Raw genomic sequence first — 13146 nt, forward strand, 5'->3', positions numbered from 1 at the left:
CATAAATGTAAATAAAATTAAAGGATAATTTCAGAGACCTCCCTCCAGGTTTTGCTCTATAACATTCACCTCCCCTGAGGTTTACGATATTACGTCTACCTCCCTTATTTTCATTTTCTTGTAACCTTTCTTTAAACCTATTTAAAATAAATATAAATTAATTTAGATTTGACAATTTTACCATTCTATATATTAATTTCTTCATATTAATAAATATTATTTTAAAAAAACTCATTTAACAAATACTTTAAAAAGTAAATCATCATTACAATCTTTTTCACCTGATATAACCCGCTTTGTAGCGTTATTCATGTTCATTGATTCATTAGGAGTCAAATTGTCAAAATCTCCATTTGAGTCATCACGTACTTGTTGGGGAGAAGGAACCATCTCAACATTGTAAAGAATAATATGTATACTTCTGTGATTTGCATAAATATTGAACACGTGCTTCAAATCTTCATCATAATTCACATCCATACTTAGAACCACAATTACTCTATTTGAAAGTGGACGAACTTGAGATCTAAGTGTTTAGATCTCACAAAAATAGGAAATATAGATTTTTGTACTTCTGATTTTACTCTTTGTATTGTAATTACAAAATGTGACTATACTCGATTTTTAGATCACATCAAGCCATAAGACCTAAACTAAATACTTAGGGTGAAAAACATAATTATCCAGAAGACAAAAGGAGTATTTTATACATGATGTAGCATCAAAATCCACAAAATAAGAATACTTAATCTGCATTAGCAATGATATGAGATTTGCAGAAGAATATGACTGATGAAGTGGAAGTTTGAAGAGAAGAAGACTTTTAATTCTTAAGAAAATTTATTTGTGTTGATTTATTTTTAAAGTATTTGTTAAATGAGTTATTTTTTTATATAATATTTATTAATATGAAGAAATTAATATATAGAAGGGTAACATTGTCAAATCTAAATTAATTTATATTTATTTTAAATAGGTTTAAAGAATGGTTACAAGAAAATGAAAATAAGGGAGGTAGACGTAATATCGTAAACCACAGGGGAGGTGAATGTTATAGAGCGAAACCTAGAGGGAGGTCTCTGAAATTATCCCTAAAATCAATAATTCATATCATTACTTTTTAAATCGTTTATATCTCATATATAACGATTATTCTCGTCAATATAAAATTTATTTTTACTTCAAATCAATTCCTAATTTACCATTTATATTCACCAAATTCATTATTTTTTTATCAAATTTATTACTACTCCATTCAAATCAATGTTTAATAATAATAGAAGTTTCATCATTGTATTGAGTGGATAAGACTAACCACTGTGACACTAATTGAAAAAATAAATTTCTTAGTTACTAACAACTTGAACACTCTTATGTTCAATTTTATTTTTTTATTGATTAAGGTTTGATCAATAAATGTTGTATTAATTAGAATATTTTTGTGATAATGTATTATGTGATTTTATAATTTTTTGTTTATTTGGTAAGATTGTATAAATAATTTGGACAATTAAAATAGTTTTACAACTTATGAGTTTTTATATTTATGAGAAAACATATCACATAAAAGGTCCAAATTGCATGTCCAAACAATACTTCAACTTCATATCATAATTTCATATCATGATTTCATATCGCATGACCAAACGGGCCCTAACTTCCAATTTCTTTAATTTCAAACAATTCTAAATAATAAACTTTATGAAGTCCAAAAATATTTTTCACGTCATTTTTGGGTTAATTATTTTGTCATTTTTCTAATAAAATAAGTAGTATATATGTTTCTATATGTTTATGATATAAAGATTTATATAATTACTACTTTTTAAAAATCCATCAAAAAATAGTGTTTTATATTAAAAGAGTCACTAACTAGTAGCTCTATTTTTTGAAGTAATTAGTTTATATTTAATAATTGTTTTACTTTATTAATTGACAATAATAATTTGTCTCATTTTAACTTTAGTCAAGTTAATTCAATTTGATTACATTTTAAATTTTATTGGCTAAATTTGTAATGCAATTGGTCATTCAATTTGACAAAAATTGTAACCCCTTTGTCATTCTTTTATTTCAAAATTGACCACATCCTCTGCCTCTTTCGAGACCAATTTTCATACTCAACAATTTTGGCCCAGACAAATTATGATCTCAATTCACTCTAATATCCAATATTTTTCTTCAAATTTACAGGTTTTCATTTTATTTTTTCACTCAAATTCGTACGAGATTGTGTGGTTTCAGTCACCTTAATCCTTAACCATTAAGGATTTTGAAATTTCTCTGATTCCATTTTCCCCCCAAAATCGATTCAAAAATCTCCCTAGAAGTACCCTTCTTTTGGGTCATTAGTAAGCGCAAATGTCTCATCTAAAAATAATTGAATTTACATCTAAAAGACATATTATTTTCATCTAAAACGAGAGATATTTACTCGAAAAAAGTTCAAAAACTTTAAGTTCATTCTTAGGTTTTTCCCAACGAAACTCTTCTCATTGTTTCAAATTGTTGCGCTACAATAGGTAATATTTTATTCGTTTTAGCTTCCTTTACTACAAGAAAAAAGGCTTTTAGCAAGAGAAAATTTGATCGCTAAATGTTCAAATCCTGTTGTTACAGTTCAATTACGATCGAAAAAAATCTAATCGTGTTCGGTCGCTAAAGTTCTTCAAAAGATCTATCAGACCATGGAGTGAATGATTTGATCAATGAATATTCGATTTTTTCTTCAATGTAGAATGGATTCACGACATGATTTTGATCTCGTTGTTAAAGACCCTTTAGCGACAACAACAAATTTGATCTCTATACCCCTTCAGAGACCAATTTTTTCCTTCGCTAACTACCATTTTGGTCTTTAAAAATATCATAAATAACTAGTAATTTGGTCGTTAATTGTATGTTATTCTTGACAATAACAACTTTAATGACCAAATTTTCCCTTTTTTAATGTTAAATTTTAACAAATATAATTAGATGAAAATTTATATTTTTCCTTGTTATAAAATTATAATGATTATTTTATATTTTTCTCATATAAATATACATTCGAACACAACATAGTCAATACTCATAAAACATCATTATTGTTAATTACAAATAACTAAATACGCAATACTCATAAAACATCATTGTTAATGATAAACAACTAAAACATTACAATACCTAAAATATACTTACATTGTATCTCATTGTCACGTTTCGATCCTACACCCTGAGCATGGCCGGCACTCAGAGCCATTGTTGGTCACAAGCGACCTTTGGTCTAGCTTAGTAGTACGGAGGACTGAACAAATTTATGTAGAAGCTTTATAAAATAAGAACATCAAAATAGTTTATACATAACAAAACCATCTCAACAACTTTATCTAAAGTCTGAAAAAAAAATCTAAATAATAATAATGATAGTGTTTGAGAACATTTGAATATAAAAGTTGACAAACTCGTCTAACTAAGGGTGTACAAAAATTGAACCAATCGATAAACTAAATTGAAAAAAGTGTTTTTGGTTTGTGGTTATTGGATTAATGATTTTTAATGGTTTTATAAAAAGCATTATCGAGTTATTGGTTCGGTTTTAATTTTTAAATATTGATTATTGGGTAAACCGATAACTCATTAAGACCGTAGTAATTTACTACTTTACCCATACATAAATATTAAAATAATAATCTCAATACTTTACTAGTTATTGTCTTTGCCCTTTAACCTTCTATATACACTTCACAGTGACTTTGAGTTCACAACTTCACACTATACAAAACTTCAAAACCTAAAGTAAGAACCATATTCGTCTTAATTTCTCTTTGTGTAATTACACTTGTATAGTTCTTTTTATGTTAGTTATTGCTATTTCTATTTTATGAGCATTAGTAAAGTTCTTGTCGTGTGAAATTATTGGAGAAGTCATATATTTATTTTTATAAAAATTTTCTTATTGGTTGAATCGAAAATCGAACCGTTAAGGAGCAAAATCGATTAACCGAAAACCAATAAAAAATACTCTATTGAATTGATTATTAATTTAACGTATTTAAAAACTGAAAACTGAACCGATAATACACAATTAGGATTTTAGGGTAGCCTCCAAGTAATCCTAATGGACCCTTGAGCTTGAAATATGCGGGTGGACCATTTTGTAGAGGCCCAGCCTAGTCCAATGTAGTTGGATTTGACTTAAGTCATGCTATCTTGACTTAAATAATTAATCCGGCTTTATTAACCCAAAATGTTGACTTGGGCCAATATATCTTGAATTTAGAACTTAGTTCATACAAAATTTGGACTTAATCCCGTAAATTTTTGCATATCTACACTTACCAAACTAGGTAAGCTAGTCATATAGTTTGCTTAGCACAAAATCTAGCCTGCTTGCTCCTTTAAACCGAACTGAACCGATGTACACCCCTACATTGTATAATTGTGTTTACAACAACATAACTAGTGTAATCTTAAAAATAAAGTAATAGGGGTATGAAAAACAAACCAATCGACAAATTAGATCGAAAAAATGTTATTGGATTATTACTGTTGGGTTAATGGGTTAACATATTTTTAATAGTTTTGTAAAAAAATTATCGAGTAATCGGTTTGATTTTTAATATTGGGTTATTGGGCAGACTGATAATCCATTAAAACAGTAGTAATTTGTAACTTCATCCTACATAAATATTAACTATTTAACTCAGTACCTTACCAGTTACTATCTTTGCCCTTTAACATTCAATTCACACTTTACAATGTCTTTGAATTCAAAACTTCACATCATACAAAACGTCAAAACCTAAAGTAAGAATCATATTCCTCTTAATTTCTCTTTGTCTTGCACTTGTATAGTTCTTTCAAGTTAGTTATTATTGTTTCCATTTTATGAGTGTTATATAAAGTTACATTATTGGCTTGTCACATCAAATTTGTTGGAGAAGGCATATATATGTTTTATAAGTATTTTTTTTATTGGTTAAACCGAAAGCTGAACCATCAAGGACCAAAATTGATAAATTGAAAATCGATAAAAATGTCTTATTGATTTGGTTATTGATTTAGTATATTTAAAAATCGAACTGATAATAAATAAAATCGAACCAAACCAACCGATGCATACCCCTACATCTAACTCGTCTATGAAACATTTAATGAACTGAAGATACGTGTCGGGACAAGACCCACGACTACCTAACTATTCTACTAACAATGACAAATAATTAAATACAAAACTAGCTAAACTGGAGTACTCTAGAAGCAAGAAGGTCTCACAAAAGCTAATGAAATAGATCATATGAAGCATTTCCTGACAATTACGAACATCTAAATTTTCATAATTTAAAGATGCAACGCCAAATGACATTAGTACATGGAATGTACGGTATGTAAAATAGTTGAATGAGCAACTCCATACACTAAGTTGAATGAGTAACTCTAGTATAAACTAATATAAAGGTAACTGAATAGCAAAGCATGCAAGTGTACTTCAGCAATTAATATTATATGCAATGATAGAAAATATTGAAAATAATATAACTTCACTTTTCTTGGGGGTTTTCTCTAAGACAACCATCACGTGAGCTCATGAGAATACAACATCTTGCCTATGTGTCAAAGTCCTCATATACCTTGTCAAAGTATAAGAAGAACATAACTAATAGGTTCAATCTCTGAAGCCTTACCAGAGTCTTTTTGAGGAGTCGCCTGAATAAACAACACAATCTTATCCTATGCTAGCCGCGCAATTATGGAGTTTGGATTATGTGAATCCTTACCCAACTCGGTGCTCAATACTACTCCCAAAACAATGAAATAATGCTCAATAACGATATGATGTCCTATTAAGGGAAAAATTTCCACTTTAGGGGGGAATTGATATATAATTTATATCTCGAATTAATACTCAAAATGCTCCTTTATAATTGTGTTGAACTTGCTTTAAAAGAATATGCTTTTATGAAAAGTCGATTGTACTTTCTCGAAATTAAGATATGATTTCTTTAAAGCTGCTTATATTTTTCTTTCTCAAAATAATGCACTTCAAGCAATTCATGCTTTCCTGAAACTTTTTCTAAAATACTACTTTATGATTTGGAGTTCACTTTCAGATCTCATGACAATGATCCATAAATTTCTGATCATAATGCAGGAATACAATCTCTGGAATATGTTATATGTCTGACCTCTTTTGCTCCTAGCACATATAACAAGCTAGGCCACTGGTTACAGTGCAATAACTAGTTATAGGCCACCCATGGGTTATGGTCCCACCACAACTTAGGCTTTGTGCTCCCCTCTGTCGTGACATGTAATCAGGGGAGACTTTACGAGCCGAACCGAAATCGATAATTTGAATAAACAAAAAGTTATTAATTTATCAGTAATGGGTTATTGGTTTAGCGGTTTTGATAGCAGTTTTGATATTTTTTGTTAGCGGGTTATCGGTTTTTAACGGTTTGAAGTTTTTTCTTAACGGGTTAACTAATAACCCAATAGGGTATTAAATAATTATATTTATATCATTTTGTATATAAAGTCTTTGACATAGAGTTTTACTTCCTACTTTTATTTTTGGTTGTCTCAAACATATTCTACAATATAAATGTGTTTGCTTTTGAGCAAGATGTAATTTGTGAACTCATATGCATGGTTCATTTGGTTTGTCACCTTGTTTCTAAGTGATTTTCAATATTTTTTTTGTGTCAAATCTTAACAGTTAAACTGATAACCTAAACGATCAATAACCGATAAACCAATAACCGATAAGCCAATATCTTAATGGTTCTATAACAATTTAACATCTCTACAAACCGATAACCAATAAGCCAAATCGATAAACTTTAAAACCGAGCCGAACCGACCAATACACATTCCCTAGTCTTAGGCCTCCAAAGTTGAGTGCCTCATTTTCAATATTGTAACGACCGGATTCCGTCGTTATAGAAAAGCCAACGAGGAACATTTTTGGATAGGAAAACTTTTTCGTAGTAACTTCAAATTTCCCAACCTAGTCCAGATTTGGACGAAATCGGATTCATTAAAATCTAGAGAAATCTGGTAGCAATTGGGTGATCTATTTATGATTTTGATTACATGAGTAGTTAGATAAGTCATTAAGGAATCCGTACGACTTTATGGAACTGAATTCGGGTGAGTAGAACTCCCGAAATTGATCTTAGCGTGAACGAGTAGTTTCTGAGTGTCGTTGGTTGAAGGCGTGTTGTGAAATGGGAATTTTGGAATTCTTTAATTAGCTCACTGTTTCGTGCAAGCCGTTTTGGCAGTGATTTTGGTCGCCAGGGCAGCGGGGCCGTTGTAGCGGGGTGGGTGCCGCTGTGGCGGGCCAGACGTGATTTAAAGTCGTAAATAAACCCCAAAACGTTTTTATTCTGCACTTTTCGAGTTTTAGAGCTAAGGAATTAACCCAGGAAATTCTTGACAGTTTTCCACCATTCTTAAGCTTAAAGATAAGGTTTTAACTCCCCGAATCCGTTTTTCGATCTGTAGAACGTAATCTAATGGGTAATTATCGATAGGGGAGGATTTTGATCTAGAAACTATGGTAGAAAAAACTTTAAATTGGATACTTGGGATCATGGGTATGATCTAGGGTTGTTAGATTTGTTAGTAATCTGGGTAATTAGCGATTGTTTATTGATTCCCGTATTATATTGATTATTTGTAGACCAAGAACAAGTGAAACGAATTCGGAAAGGGAAGGATCAAGTTTCTTAGGGTTTCAAGCTTGTTTCGAGGTAGGTGATGGTTATGATTCTATGATTGTGTGATGTATGTTTGTCTTGCTTTATTATGATAGATGTATGTATGTGGATGTTTCATTATTGATCACACTTGTTGTAAATAAGGATATATGATTGACAAATGTCATTGAATCATGACTTGATTGTATGATTATGAGAATGTAATTGTGATTGTGATTGTGACTTGTTGAATGGATCGAGTGTTGTGTTTCGACACACTAACTTGGATCGGTTGCCACGTTTCGGCATAAACCTTGGATCGGGTACCACGTTCCGGTATGCTAACTGTTTGGGTTTGGGTTCCATGAGAGGACCAATGACTTGTCATAATTGTGTATCTTGAGAAATGTGAAGTTGTTCATTGTTCGTAAATGTTGATAATATTGTATATGTTTGATATATGCATGTGATTATATTGATTTATGTATGTTACACTTAGTGGGATAGCCGTGTGATTCTACCAGTACACTGTGGTTGTGTACTGATACTACACTTGCTCTTATTTTTGTTGAGTACAGGGCATCTTTTGGCGGCTATTGATAGACCTCATTTAGAAGATCAGTGATAGTTCGAATTCAAGGGTGAGCCAGTTCTTCCAGGCTGCCATGATTTCTCTTTCTGTCTATGTCCACATTTCAGACTTAGACTTTCTAATTAGTTAATTAGTTCATTAGTTTTGGGTTGTAACCCTTCTTGTGTTAGACTTGTTGAACTTTAGATGTTTTGATACATTGACTTTCAGGTTCTAGGTATATTTTCCGCATTGTTAGTTGTTAGATATTTTGGAAGTTTATGGGAACTTCATTCTTTAGCTATTTAACTTGCTTCCGTAACTCAAATGTTTAAGTTTTTGGTTTAGTTGCTTGGTTTGGATTGTAGTAGTGGTTCTTTCACCGGAGAATTAGTGTGGGTGCCAATCACGACGGTTTGCATCGTGACAAATATTGAGTATTATTGAGAGAAAATATAGACTTTTCATGTAAGAGGAAATTTTTTTATAGCAGTTTGACAATTCTAAAACATTATGTCTTAAGAAAAATTAAATGAATTTGCTATAATAAACTTCAGTAAAAAAAACTAAAATTTAAGGTCTTTGTTCAGTTTTGGATTTAGATCACTAATATGTTTGAGCTGTCTTCGAATGTAATTGGTGTCACTTCTATCACTCCAACATGAGTCATACTCTTAGTCATAAATTTAAAATCCTTTAACAAGAAAAAAAATAATACCATCTCTTTAAAAACGTGCGGTAGAAAGTAAGAGTTTAATGATTTTCTAAAATGATCAATTATGTCAACCTTTTACACTTCACATGTGTATGTGTTAGAAATGTTTGCAGAACAAGACTACCAAATTACTCAACCACATACGAAAAATTAATAAATGATAAGAGTATATATATTTAAGTAATATGATGAGATCCATTCCCAAATTTTTTATGTTTTTTCTTACTTAAAATTAATAATAGTATATAAAATATGTTTATATAGCTAGGTTCAAACAAGTAGTTGAATCAAGCTACTCTTGAATCTCGATAGCTAGATTGCAATGCACTTCGAGCTAGTTTGGTTGATAACTTGGAATAATTAATCTCAAATATAAAATTTTGTACGAGATAATACTGTAGTTGATTATGATGACATGAAAGATTTCATTACATAATGTAATGTAGTGTTTGATTGACCATATTAAATTAATTTACCAAAAAATCTATATATAATTTTTGAGGGGCGGGGTGATGTGAATAGAAATATGTCATTAAATCTTAATAAGAAAGTAATTTTTGTATGACAATTTTCTGATTAATTCATAATAATTCATTCTTTATTACTAGAATTATGTGTATATATATATATTTATATTTATTATTCTTTGTTCCCTTCCTCTAGAGTTGTTTGCGCACATGAAAATGAAAGGAAAGGCGCGTCGAAGACATGCTAAGAGTACATGACTATTACTCCATCTGTCTCTAATAACTTGTCCACTTTTTCTTATTTAGTTGTCCCTATTATTTATCAATTTTGACAAATCAAGAAAAAACAATTTTTTTTACCTATTATACCCTCAATTAATTACTTTGAAAAAAATAAAACTTTTTGAAAATCTTAAGATTTTAATTCATCTACTTCATAGTTAATAAGGGTAAAATGGTAAACTCACTATGTCAATTATTATCTTAATACGTGTGCCAATTCAAAAGTGGACAAGTAATAATTAGGGACAAAGGGAGTATTATTTTATTTATTTTTGATTTTCCAAATGTTCGAAGCATGTATTGAAGTCCGATTAAATTTAGATTACACACTAAAGAGCCCATTTGAAGGTGACACTCTCAACAAAATTTTCTATATATTTAAAGCTTGAATCGATGACAACTGATTAAAGGTGAAACAGTCGTGAGTGAGTAGTATTATTGTAAATGAAATAGAGATACAAAATTGGAGCTTTTAAGGGAGGCAAAGGCAGGCAAAGGGTCTCTATCTTCACTCCCTCAAATCTCAATATATATATATATATATATATATATATATATGTGTGTGTGTGTGTGTGTGTGGGTAATGATGGCATTTCTGGTGGTTTGGTACAAACATTTTGGAATTATATGATTCAGTTATAAAATTTCTGTTGGAGGCATTCTTTTGACCCAAAGCCAATAGCTATGATCGTATATAAAAAAAATTTAAAAAATGAAAAGTATTGAAAACATCTTGAATTTGGGGTAAATTATTAGTGTCGTTTTTAAATTATTAATAGCCTTAAAAATACTTTTCTACTTAACAAACTAAACGTAGATAAACCCTCAATCTGCCACATGACATAACAAGTAGTTTCAAACTCTTGTAAGAGCATAGAACTCTTAATAAAAAATCGAGAAAAATGTTGAAAATACTCTTAAACTTGCAATAATCTAGGGGTGTATTTAATTCATATTGTAAGATTGTAGGTGTATTTAAATTCAGTTAGTCAAACAAAATGTGTTTTTAAGATTGTCAATAATTTAATGATGAAACTAATAATTTACGTCGAGTTTAAGATATTTTCAATACTTAAAAGAAAAAAAATCGTATGTAATTAAAAATTCTAAATCTTGCATCATTTATGTACCTGACTATTTTCAACTCCACTACCTACTAATATATCCACCACTTGCTCTGCAAATCATCTAACCAGCACTGTGGTACAACTTGGTAATTTGTCAAAAAAAAATAAATGAATATTTTACTTCTTTTCTTCCTTTTTTCTAAATAAAAAAAACTAAAAATGAATATTTCAAGCTTGAACTAAAAATTGAAGTAAACTAAACAATGAAAATCGTAAAGTATATAATGCAATTAAACATCATTGAGTATAACCACACGGTGGCTTAGCTTTTGCTTGAGAGTGTCACCCTCACTCTACAAAATATTATATATTAAGATAAGTTGTGATTATTGCAAGCATATTTGCTCTACTTTGGGATGTCACACTCATTTTAGTAGACTAACAGATAACTTTTCTATTATGCATATTAATAATAGATTAATAGAAAAATTAATATAATACAACTTTTTTTTTAAAAAAAGTAATCGATCGAATCTAATTAATGATATTGCATTTGCATTATTGTCTGATTTCTATTAACTTCAAGTTGATACTTCAATAAGTCGTAAAGCTTTATATATTTTCTACTTGAGATTGATGCGTATAATTAAGGAGATGACATATTTATATGATCAACTTACCTATTTAATATATGAATGAATATATACACACATAAAAGTTTTTCCAAATTATAAATCGAAAATGTCTAATTTAAACATTTTATCAAGGGTTCGATTGCTCAAGTGAAAAATGACTTAATTTGAGTATATAATTAAAATATTCTAACTAATTTAAGAAGCTAATTATGTATTAAGGCTTTTTTTTTAAAAAAAATACTAAGCAAAATAGGATTTTTCAAAAATTTAAGGTAGAATAGATCTTGACTTTGTGTTATGGAATCTTGTGTAGAATAAATAGGCATAAGTACCTTTCTCATTTCCATGCGACGCCCAATACCGTAGTGGGTCCCCAAGTGAAGGCGCTTTAATAAAGTAGTGCAGGATTTTTATTTATGACCATAGTGTTCGGATTAATTTTATGGGATATTTGTCATCAAATACGTGCTAACTCTGTCCGCCCAAGGCTAAGACAGATGTGAAGAAACATTTAGTTTTCTTTTATTATTATTATTATTATTATTATTATTTATCTTTGTTGAGTTTTGAATCTGAAACCTAAGACCATTAGGCCACACCATTGGGTGCAAAGTAATGCAGATTTTTTTTTTTATGATCTTGGTGTCTGAGCTAGCTTTTGCATATTTCATTTAATTCCACGGGTACTGTCACCTTTCACCAATAACAAATAACAGACAACTTTATTCACCAAGGTTATAGGAAGAATCACTTTGTGTTTTTTATTTTTTTATACTCTATCTTCGCTGAGTTTTGAAAATAAGACCTCAGAGTCTCAACCACTTTATTGACTACTAGGTTACATCCTTGGCTACAAAGTAGTGCGGGATATTTTTTTGATAGTCCTAATGTCCGGGCTAGCTTTTGCGTACTCCGATTAATTCCACGGATACCTGTCACCTCCCACCAATAACAAATGTCCACCAAGGTTAGGACAGATTAGAAGAATACCTAGTGTTTTTCATCTTCGCTGAGTTTTAAATCAGAAATCTTGAGGTTTTCAACCATTTCATTGATCACTAGGTCACACCCTTAGGTGCAAAGTAGTGCATGATCTCATTTAAAGAAAAAATAGATTTAAATCACCTTTAAACTATTTCGAAAAATTAGAACTAGAGTTTTTTTCTTCATTAGTTCAATTAATACTTAATGGAAATTACAGCGTGGCATTCATATATATATATATATATATATATATATATATATTTGGCAAACCGTGAATTTAGCTTAAGAGTTAGTTGTGTTTCAATATTTTAGAAGTGCTTAAGAATTAAAAGGTCTTAATTGTGTCATAAAACAATGACAAATAATGTACAACATTTAATTAGTATACTATTCTTAATTAAAACAACTCCTCTCCTACCGGTTAGAATGTTGGTTTTCAACTTAAGAAACTCTTACCTAACCTTCTCACTTTCCTCAAAGGGTGTGTTTCCCACGATGGAAAATGATTTTCTTCGAAAACAAGTTGGCATCGTACTTATTTTTTTCATGTTTAGTAGGTAAGTAGAAAAATATTATTTCAAGTGCCTATATATATATATATATATATATATATATATAAAGATATATATATTGAAGACGGGATGTGATGGTCAAGGTGTGGAGCCGGTTGGGGGATTGAATTGGTGGGGATGAGATAATAAATTGAGAATTCCACTTATGCAACTTGTTTTTTCATACGT

Source organism: Solanum verrucosum, unplaced genomic scaffold (genome assembly GCF_900185275.1).
Source record: "Solanum verrucosum unplaced genomic scaffold, falcon-dt-bn FXZP01000151.1, whole genome shotgun sequence".
Lineage (NCBI taxonomy): Eukaryota > Viridiplantae > Streptophyta > Magnoliopsida > Solanales > Solanaceae > Solanum > Solanum verrucosum.